This window comes from Schistocerca serialis, chromosome 8 (genome assembly GCF_023864345.2).
Source record: "Schistocerca serialis cubense isolate TAMUIC-IGC-003099 chromosome 8, iqSchSeri2.2, whole genome shotgun sequence".
In the NCBI taxonomy this organism is placed as follows: domain Eukaryota; kingdom Metazoa; phylum Arthropoda; class Insecta; order Orthoptera; family Acrididae; genus Schistocerca; species Schistocerca serialis.
In genome coordinates this window covers 612,238,082-612,249,976 of record NC_064645.1, presented here as the reverse complement: position 1 = coordinate 612,249,976, position 11,895 = coordinate 612,238,082, and the positions used below count along the sequence as shown (strand labels likewise).

Sequence of the window (11,895 nt, the reverse complement as noted above, 5' to 3'; positions counted from 1 at the left end):
ATACTGTAATAGCGAATTTCGAGTTTTACAAACTGATATAGGAATGGGATTGGAAATGCGTCTATGTAGGTATCTGTTTGAATCCAAAGGTTGATGACATACACCGAGTCTAATACTTAAACCAATAGAGAGCAGACATGACATATTTTCGATGTAGATCCTATGTGCGGAAGAATTTCTTTCATTTCCCCTAGGAGAGAGATTCATCTACAGTAGGACTGAGACTTCCTGACAGATTAAAACAGTGTGCCGAACCGACACTCGAACTCGGGACCTTTGCCTTTCGCGGGCGAGTGCTCTACCAACTGAGCTACACAAGCACCCACCACGACCCGTCCTTACAGCTTCAAATCTGCCAGTACCTCGTCTCCTACCTTTCATACTTCACAGAATCTCTTCTGCGAACCTCGCAGAACTAGCACTCCTGGAAGAAAGGATATTGCGGGGACATGGATTAGCAACAGCCTGGGGGATGTTTCCAGAATGAAATTTTCACTCTGCAGCGGAGTGTGCGCTGATATGAAACTTCCTGGCAGATTAAAACTGTGTTCCGGACGAGATTCGAACTCGGGGCCTTTGCCTTTCGCGGGCAAGTGCTCTACCAACTGAGCTACCAAAGCACGACACACGACCCGTCCTCACAGCTTCAATTCTGCCAGTACCTTGTCTCCTAACTTCACAGAATTCTGCCGGTACCTTGTCTCCTATCTTCACAGAATTCAGAGTTATTACGGACAGGCCATTAGACGATATGCACCTCTGAATGATGTTTGAGCAACGAGAAAAACTGAAGGGGTACCTTCTTTCATAGGTTGTCCACATATGACCACCCTGCTCAAAGACTTTGGCCTAAAGGAACAGATTCTTGGTGTGGTTACTAAAAAGCAAAAGAAAGTGGTCAAATATACCATCAAAAGCATTCTCTTCCTGTGCTTGTTATGAACGAAATAAAACTAATTTTTAGAAACCTCCTATCTTCACAGAATTCAGAGTTATTACGGACTGGCCATTAGACGATCTGCACCTCTGAATGATGTTAGAGCAACGAGAAAAACTGAAGGGGTACCTTCTTTCATAGGTTGTCCACAGATAACCACCCTGTTCAAAGACTTTGGCCTAAAGGAACAGATTCTTGGTGTGGTTACTAAAAAGAAAAAGAAAGTGGTCAAATATACCATCAAAAGCATTCTCTTCCTCTACTTGTTATGAACTTAATAAAACTAATTTTTAGAGACCTGAGTGACCCTATTTTGCTTAGTAAATGTCTTCATACGGGCACTCTGAATACAAATTAAAGTTTCAACCATTTTATATGGGAAACATTACCCAAGGCTGTTTTTGTAGGAGTAAATACATTAAAAGTTGGTGTACTAGATGCAGTGATATGTTTCAATGATGGAGTGATAGAAAGATTGGAAGTCCTGAGAAATTTAGGCATAAAATCTGTCTCTAATTTGGAAGATGAGTTGCTTGCGTGTGGCAGACAACGGATTAATGAAGCTGAAAGATTCGCTCTTCAAGTTACCAAAGAAGCAAAAAGTGCTAAAAGGAATGCCAAGAGGAAGCTTGAAGATGAAGAATTGCTGCAGGACGAAGACTATGGTTCAGGAATGTTCTGAGGCACAGTTTAATTTTACTCACATCTTCATTCGAAATTTCCTGCAAGTTGTATTTTTGAGAATACAGGTACAAATATTTCCTACAGTGTATAAAGCATAGCTCTAATTTTTTCCTGTAACTTGCAATAGTCAATACTTATGTAGTAACCTAAGCTTTATTGCAGAATCTGATAAATTATAGAAAGATAACATTTTTATCACGGAAAAAGCTGTAGAAATTAAAAAGTAAGATGCGATTTTTTTATCCTTTTTATATTTATAATAGGTGGAATTAAATAGGTCTAGTGCCTCAGCCATCACGTCATGCGCATCTGGTAAAAATTTGGTCTTCTTCAAATGTATAACATCGCATTAAATGGTACCTCAATTTGAGGAAGTAATTAGGAAATAAAACTGCACCAATTTCTTTGTAATTTTTATAATAATCCTAAGCAGGTTCAAAAATACTTCTAATTTGTTAAGAAAGTCTGCTGCATTACCTGTTATCAACAAAAAATCTGTAAAACATTCACACTATAAACAGTGCCTGATAGAAAAAGGTGTTGATTTTTACATAACATTGAGCCGGAAAGGTACCCTGTATCCTTAAGCGCTAGTTGACGTTATGGAATAAATTGTGAGGATTCCGTTATTCAGTACGCAACAGAGTCGTTAACCTGTAACGAAGTACCATGTTGATTTTGGGACAGAGAGATCAGTCACATTTAATACACTGAAGAAAGTATACTAGGATATGTGCGCTGGATCCGTTTCTAGCACCACGGCTACTGTATTTTCCATTATGTTTTGAAAGGGTGCCACTTTCCTCTGTTGATGTTCGAAAAACTGATAGGAAAGAATTTTATGTCTCTTGCTGTCGGTTCGTCCTCGGAACATTAGGGAAATTATCTGATCTTAATTCGTCATGCAGTATTACGCAGAAATCCTGGCATCTGCTGACGAGCATAACGAAAGGGCCCCAACAGAGCAGCATTTGTGTGGAAGAGACATCAGGACATCAGGATACGACAGGCATAGTTGGAATTAAGAATATGAGAACAATAATATCGACAGCAATGCTCGTAAGACGTTTATAATTTATTACAGCAAACTCACTTTAGTCACTGTGGGACCATCTTCAGTGCACATACTAAACCCCTGAAGACTCATTTAATAAGAGCACTAATTCCAACTTCAGTATGACATCAACATAGAAGAACACAACAGTTAAGTGTTCTTCTATTACGTATAACCAAAAGAAGCATCGTGTTAGTGTTACTACGATACAGTAAAGTGTCAAAATATGAACTTAACACACTTCAAAATTTTTAAGGCTTTCATCGCCACTTGTTGACAAGCTGCCTGTTGGCTTCTTGCTCGGACTCTTCGGCCGACGTTTGTCTGATGATTTTTCTGACGTTTCGCCAGTAGGAGTGGCTGACATTGTCATAGCCTCAACCTCAATTGACGGTGGTGGACTGGAGCCGAGCTCGCGACCGCAGACAATATGTAACTGGCTCGCCAACGACCTAGTGCTTCTCTGCGGTCATTTCCGGTGCGCTTCTCCTCTTGCTACCTGGAACGCTCATACGCTGCAACACGGAAATCCAGGATCCGTTTACCTTGAGGATTTGTTCTTTCTTGTTGAATCTAGTCTCGTGTTTGCGTATTACTATAAGTTCTCTGAATAACCGGGTGTGCTAGCTATTTTCTACAGCCAGAACCTCACTGTCGGCGAATTTTACTATGTGGTCGGTCTAACACAGCGCGTGCTCTACCATGAGCGATTTCTCCAGTTGTCTCAACCTGCAATGTCGGTTATGTTATGTGATCCTGGCGTTGACTGAGTGCTTGGATGACTAGACGATCAGTCAACACCAGGATCAAATGGGTCTTAATAAAACTTTCAAGTGTTCTTCTGGCTGAAGACGACGTTGTAATTCCGGCTTTGCTCTTGGTCAAAGAGCTGGAAGCATTATTTGAATTTTTCAGTGAGGAAGAAAAGTCGCAGCCAGACATGTTTGAAAGGTTGTAGAAATGTTGTCAACGCACGATTTGGCGGGTTACACAGCGCAGGACAGTAACTATGATGCACTCCAAGGAATGAGTCCGTCGTGGACTTTAGCATTTACTTTAGCTCTTTCAGCTGAAACGGAGATCACAGGATACGGTCAGATACTATGACTAATGATGGAATAGGGGCACTGCAGTAGTAAGAAAAATCTAGTTGTCAAGCACAACAACTAACATATAGTCCAGGTTCCACTTAATATTTATGAGTTACCTTCTTGTACTCCACGCAGCGGACAACTTTATAGTATTTATCGTTTTACAATAATTTATCTTGTTCAATTTTTTACAGCCTGTTAGTTTTAGCATCTGTATTACAACAGTGCAGGATGTCTACTCAAGAGGAAGATATCTTATATTGCATAAGCGCTATTTGACGCTGCGCAATCACGTGTGAGGATTCCATATTCCACCATATCACAGATTTGTTAACCTGGAACGAAGAAGCGTAAAACTGTGCGAGTCGAAAACGTAGTTTATAAAGTAGCATAGAACGGATAAAGTTTCTTCATCATCAGAGTTCTGGGAATTCCACGTTGTAGTATTGAGGCACAGGGAAGTTATCTGCACGCTAAATCCTGTGTGAGGTGTAAAGTCAGATGTGCGATATTTGATTTTCACATACGCATTCTATCAAAATTTTACTGACCCACGAAGTTCTCGTCATATGAGTGATGTGCCCCTCTGTGTCCGCCAGAAGAAGGGAAATAGCTGAAAGATGCTCCTACTGGAGGACAAAACAATGCGAATATGCTCCTGTTTTAAAGACTCTGACTGAAAAGTGGGGTACCAGCTACGTCATTCTACCTTTCTCGGCGCCATTAAAAATTTCCCAAAACATTTGGAAACACGAATAGAGAAAGAGAGTGAAACAGTGGCAGTGGAACAGCAAAAAGAACGCGTAAGAGGAAGTGGGTTACCGCCAGTGATAAGGAGAGACAGCGTCTATGACAAGGACAAAGAAGAAAAGAGAGATAGTGACAGTGAAAAGGCAGCAGCAGTGGGAAGGGGTGAATGTGGTAGTAGGGATAAGAGGCCAGTGGGAGACAACTACAGTGAGGGGAAACAGTAGTAGTAGGGCAGAAGGAAGGAGACAGTGGCTGTGAGACAAGAGACAGTGACAGAGAGACACAAAGATATAATGTCAATGAGTTGTGCTGTATCAGAGAGTGGCAATGAATAAGTGGGAGTGAATGAGTATCAGCTCTTACAGCATGGACTAGTGGGTGTGAGCGAGTTACAGTTACATTAGCTTTTTGCCAATGGGTATAGAGTTGCATAATAAAATAAGCGCATTTCTGTTCCCATGCAAAACATCTGAGAAAAATATATAGGTGCTGAGCAAAGTATAATGAAGCAACTGGTACAACACACGTCAGTCAGAGTCAGTTAAAACAGGAGCGTATTCGTCTTATTGTGCTCAAATAGGAGCTATCTCTGGTAAACATTTCACCAACTTGCGATGAGACCTTTGAGAATTCCAGAGAACACCTGAGGTTGGTACAAGTATTCCAGTTCGCTTCGTTTGTATTGCATTACGGGATTCAATGTGCCGATAGCAGGCTGAATGATACAAGATACAATTTTATTTCTACTACCGATATCCACAGTCTTACAGTAGGGGAAAGATCTGCGCTTCCGAAAAAGTATCGTCTTTCCACAGCAGGACAGGGAACCCGTATTTCCACCCTGGTCTGCTGGACCGGGTAACAAAGAACGCTCGACAGTTCATATTTACACCTACGTCTACATCATACTCCGCAAGCCACCAAATGGTGTGCGTCGGAGGGTACTTTCGGTACCACTGTCTGATCCTTCCAACCCTGTTCCACTCGCGAATAGTGCGTGGATAGAATGGTTGTCAGTAAGCCTCTGTATTGGCTACAATTTCTCAAATTGTCTCCAGTGGTCAATACGCGAGATGCATTTGGGAGAGAAGTAATATTTTGTCCGACTCCTCCTCAAAAGTGCTGTCCCGAAACTAGAATAGTAAATCTCTCCGTGATGCACAACGCTTCTCTTGTAACGTGTGCCAGAGGAGTTTGTTTAGCATTTCCGTAACGCTATGTTCCCAGCTAAACGACCTCGTCGTGAAACACTCGGCTCTTCGTTGGATCTTCTCTATCTCCTTTATAAGTCCTACCTGACAGGGATCCCAGATAGATGAATAATATTCAAGAATCGTGCGAACAAGCGTCTTATAAGCCACTTCTTTCGTGGAAGAGTTACATTTCATTAAGATTCTTCCGATACGCCAATCTATCGCGAACAACGTTTCAAAAACACAAGCTGTTGATGTATTTGGATACGAAATCTCTTGGCAGACTCTCTTTATGGTCTATGGATGACAGATCACTGTATTGAACGATCCTGAAAACCGTGATAAGTAATAATGCTTAAAATACCATTTCTTAACTCTCTCATGTATAGCTCTGCTTCGGTACCTCGGTTGTTGATATGATGCTTGAGATGTTTTTTGTGACTTGATAACGTCTCTCATTCGTCGTGGAAGTCCTGAACACTGCTGGTGTGCCTGCCTCACGACATGACAAGGACACCCTGTTCACCTGCAATAGAGGAAGGAGGGGAATAGTCCCTGAGCTTCCATCAGTCTTCGTGTGATATTTTATAGTTTTAGGCTATTTTTATAACAAACTGAGGAAAGGTTCAACTCCACAAAAAATTACCAAATTTCCGACTGCTCTCCATTACAAGTTTTATTTGGCGTCATTTTGCTGACTTAATGTATAAACTCTGAATCACACGTGTTGTAACGTTCTTTTGTGTTCGCAGGTGCTATACAGCATTTTATGCTGTCTGTGTCTTCCCTGCAGGAGGAAGACACGTGGTTTTGGAGACAAATCAAAGAAAGCGCGTTCGACAGAAGTCTATAATGACTGTAAAGTGGACATGGAGAAGGTGAGCATTGAGCAACTCCAAGGCCTATGAAAAGCCCCACAGTGACTCGAAAGACCAGTTGCATTCAAAGTTAATATCGTCACTGCCGCAACACCACACTGAATCTCACTCTATCGGTTTCTGGACTCGGCAAGACTGTCGTAGCTTCTCTAGTCGCAGTGAAGTGATCGTCAAAGGACAGCTCCTTGTTTAGAACACACTCACTGCACCCTGTTGTCAATACATTTATAGCGACAGTGAAATAAATGTGGATCGAAGCACACATACACCTTCGTGTTCGCCAGCCCCATAAGACTGGCCGCTCACTTTCCTGTGGTTTTCGGATCACCGTCATAGCTATACCTGCTTACATAAAGAACTGATAAACATTGATAATTAATGTTTGGAAGTAAGCTAGTAAACTGAATTGATGAAAACAAAACACTAAAATTACGAACTAGATTCTCAAATTTCGAATACATTTAGCCTTCTTCCTTTTGCTTTATTAGTCTGACATGACAACCTGTTCGCGAACGGGGCTCGACTGAGATTTATCGCTTATCGCTAGTGATCGCCCTAATCATTTCGGCTATACATTCCCGCATCCCAGACCCACTAACGTTTCCTTATGTCACATATTACCCATATTTTCTATTTCCGTACTTTGAGATTCATGAACAGGACAGACAAATTTTTGCAATCGTCATTTTAGCCCATCGACGCAAGTATAACAATCATTTACACAATCTCTGTTTTTACGGAGTCTGTGTATTGTATTACGTGTATGCAGATGTTAACGGTCTGGGGGAAGAAAACTTACACTTAAGTTCGCTGTACTAGGACGCAGTTTCTATACGCAACGTCACGATCAGTTACAACGCTGGCGACAGCGGCATGCTGTCTTTGAGAAATAGTACTTTTCTTGCAACAATTAATCTATCAGAGCCTCTGATGTATATGTTATTAACAACCGTACAAGATGTACTGTTAACTCAATCTGATTCGGCAGAGGATTTAGGGTAGTATTATCACCATAAAGCTGCATTTTTGTTAGCAAGCTTTTATGTTGATAACTGCCTACATATCTGAAATTTCGTGGCAAATTAAAATTGTGTGCAGCATCGTGACTCGAACTCGGGAACTTTGAATTTCGCGGGCACGTGCTCACCGACAAAATTAACAAAACATGATCAACGACCCGTCCTCACAGTTGTACGTCCACCAATACCTCATCTCCTACCTTCCAAACTAACTTAACGGCAAAGGTCTCATGTTCGATTCTCAGTCTGACATATTCTGGCCTTCATATTTCACTAGGTGTTTCGTGTACATATCTATGCAAATTTGCTTCACATGTCTGAAACTTTTTGAACACATACAATTTTTTCCTTTGAAGTTTCTGATTAAATATTACAAAATGCTATAGCAGTAGTGGCATTAACGTTCCTATCATTCTGTTTATCGCTTTCCATAAAAATCTTACCTCACCTTTTCATTTTGTAGCTGTCAGTTCTCTAACTTATTTGATGTCTTAATTTATAACTGCCGTACGTACCACCACACTTCACATTGCAAACGTCACAACTATCGACAGCTTACTTTATACAAATCTGACCCAACCTGGTAAGACAAGTGTCTAAAATATTCACATTTATTAGAAACACAACATCCCATGTGAGTCGTAATAGTAAAAATAAACCACCCACACTTTCAGGTGTATGCTCGCTTGAGAAAGAAGAGGGTGGCAGAAGTACCGTCTGTCTTCGAGATCTTTCCCTGTCAATGGAACCCGGAATCCGCCGGTCGTATCAAGGATGGGGAGAAGAGTGTGGACTATCCGCTGAAGGACGGCTGTGCACAGGTAAGTCAACATCAGTACAACTACGTAAAGTAAACGCGAAGAAAGTATAACAGAGAACAAGAACGAAGAACAACAAAATTAAGTTCAAATTGTACCCTTTGCGGAATCTATTACTCTTCCGGATAACTCTTCCGTTTGTAGAAGAAGGACTAAATAAGAAATGCATCTGATTACAATCCAATAAGAAGATCGTGCAATGTTTTACAAGAACCTAAGGTAAATGTAAGGTGAAACGCAATTGTAGTACTCGGTCATTAAGCTTCCACTGTAACATTGCTGGAGGTTCCGAATGTATCACTCGTTTGACACGTAATACAGTTCTTCGGAGCTCGACCTTCACCAAATAAAAAACGAAGGTTAACAGTTAATTCAGTCCTACGAGGTCTCGCAAGGGCTTTCGACGTGATACCCTACGTCCGCACTCAAGATACGTCCGAAGGAAGAGTTAGTTTGAGTACCTGTTCATAAAACTAAGCAGTTTCATACACTAGTATAATTTATGCCATCCTTAAAAAAAAGACGAAATCGAAATTTGTGTGCAGTAATCTGGGGAAGTAGTACGAATCCATTGCGTAAAAATGTTGGCATGCCTGAGTGATGTAACGTAGATTACAGTTCCAATGTCTGTGACGCTTTCCAAGACCTCGTGCAGGAGAAGGTTTAGATGTTGAAAAAATAGTTGATATGAAGATAAGTAGCTGCAACACACCATAGGGAGACGTTGCAGAGAGTCATAGAGTGCGGAGACCCTTAAACAAAAGATAACAATGCTGTCGTAGAATCCCCCTGTAGTCTTCCAGAATCGGAATTCAGTTGATTGCGAGCCATCACGTGAATTCACGTGATGATGGGGAGAATAAGCTAAGAGAAATTACTGTGGAAACTGGGAGAATTATTAAAATGAATTTACATTTTCGTTAGTAAACTCTCTCACTGGCAATTCCCTGCGTATTTCAGAATGTACTTGCACTCCAAACTTTTTTGGTGTAGTGTCGTAACTACTAAACAAGAAAAAAGCATCACAAACGATAACTACGAAACATACTATACACAGTTCACGGCGTTTTTAGATCATAAGTTCCCTGACTGTTATCATTATTCGTCGGGGTTTAATCATGTCACACTACGTCGGCAATAAGCTGATTCTTCTATTCTAAGCGTTGCATATTTTCACAGTGTCACCTTTCCAGTGCCTGGCTAACTGTTCCAGGATACCTTAGCAGGAGTCGTACCAAACTAGACTTAACTCCACTAAGTGTGCTCCATAAACATCTTTTCTCGCCTTTTCGCTCTTGTACCTCTCACTTCTGTACCTTATTCGATAACTTAACTTTTACCACATATGAATAGCACCGCGTTCAAATTGTTTAAAAGCTACACTTTTGGGCTGCTTATTTAATGTATAATCTGTTTAATTATTACAGGTCAGATATCTAAACTTTTATATACGCTCTGTCTATGACGTCTTGCCTGAATTAATGCTGGTAAAAACGAAACTCCCACAGGTTGGTGTATTTGGGCGTTTCAAGGTGCAAAATGTGGCAGAAGAAATTCCACCGCTTGTTGCCGACGACGGCCAGCTGCCTGCACAAACTCGCAACCGCAGGAAGAGACGACAGAAGAAACACGAGCAGCCCCTTGATGTAAGTCATTATCATTACTGCCATGAAAAACAAGCAGTTTGTATCTCAGACGCACTGCGGATTCAGCTACTCTGCCAGATAATATTACTGAGAAACGCTCAACCTCCATAGACGCCATTCTAGCTGAGTCAGTGATGATAATCTCAAACCTCCCACAGGTGGATTTTACTTGGGACTTCGGAGAGGAAGAGGTGGCTGGTGATATTCCACGTTCTGAGGACCACACTTGCGAAATGTGTGCTGAACCAGAAATTTTCGAGACGAAACCAAAGATAGAATTGCAGGATGCGCCGCAGGAGGGCCGTACTGAGGTAAGTCAGTGTCATTAATACCACGAATAGCCAGCAGGAAGAAACGGCCTGACATGGCGACAGCGGAGGACAGGCAATTACACCTCCATTGCTTGCATTGCAGAATCACCCACTCTTCGTGATTTTTTTTTTTTTTTTTTTTTTTTTTTCGAATCTCTTTCGCTCCGGACATGGTTTCATGACTTTAAAATGAACTCATTCGTCATATTTATATGAAGGACTATACAAGGGATTTACCTTATTACAATCCAGTAATACTAACGGCCATTGGTTACAGGACGTTAGAATAAACTTAAGCTGGAACGCAATAAAACTACGGAGATGCAGTAAGCTTCAGTTGTAACACTGCCATGAGTTCGGAATATCACTAGCGTGACACATGTCAGTGTGTAAGATCTTGAGATGCCCCGATTATAGACGAAAGTCTTGGTGATTCACAACTGACCGAACTCTACTGCTGGTCTTCTGACCGTCAGTGTAGTAAGCTCGAGGTAAACGTGTAAGGTTAGTGGCTGACGTTCGCACTGTGATGAGGCGTTGTGTACGTAGTGCGATTTCGAATCGTGGGCCGAGGGAGACTGACATCGGTTGTCTCAGTATTAACGCGACTACGACGACAACTGTGTTAAGCGATTTACGAAAACGTGGAAAACTTAAATACCGGTGGCAAAAGCGAAATTAACAGCCATACTGATTGCAAGTCCTTTGACTTAACCAACTCACCAAGTTGCGGTTTCTTGCGGAAATACATCTTTGTTTAGCTTGCGTCTTTCAGAAAGATGTAATACTTTGCTGCAACAAATTTGGACTTCAGTTGCCTGCAAATAAGCTTAATTTGACTTGTTGCTACCTGTGGATTGCGTCTTTAGCCATTTTATGGAAAGAACAGATGACGTCGGCTACCCGCCTCCCTGTACAGTAGAAGTAGACTGCCGATGCACAGACTCGTCTCGCCAACACACACTAAACAGAGTTATTACTGCGAAGACCTATAAGTATTTCAGCGAAAAACTGTGATGCACGTCTGTAATTGTGTAAGCGTCGTTAGGCAAACCTGTTAGTTGAACTACTCCCTTGAATTGGATGTGATGGGATGTGAAGCCAAGAGCGGGAAACAAATGAGTGTAAATACCATAAATTAACATGTTATGTAGGAGTAGGGGACAGGTAAAGTACACAGAAAGAATTATAACACCAAAAGCATTGTTGCCGACGAGAAGGTGAATGTGCCACTTAACATAGACGATAGAAACGGAATAACTATTACATCAGTTCATTAAGCTTCATAACGGGTACGATGGTTGGATTCCTCGTAAAAGTTCGAAACGAACTTATGAAATATTCTGTGACATACACAAAGGGCACTCCACGGGAACTCTTCATCTACCTTCGAACTTACCTCCCACACAAAGTGCTTCAGTTACACTTTCGTGGGGTCTGTTTTGCCCTGTTGTGATACTGCCGACGGTTGTTCTAATGTTGAGGCTCACGCGATCTTGCAATTAGGTTCTTAA

General features: G+C 41.5%; 1 non-coding gene across 1 annotated transcript; it reads right to left on the bottom strand.

The window, feature by feature from the left end:
- Positions 1-546: 546 nt before the first annotated feature.
- On the bottom strand, positions 547-620 carry Trnas-cga (transfer RNA serine (anticodon CGA)). Its single transcript has one exon. It is a non-coding gene; the product is annotated as a tRNA-Ser (tRNA).
- Between the last annotated feature and the right edge of the window lie 11,275 nt (positions 621-11,895).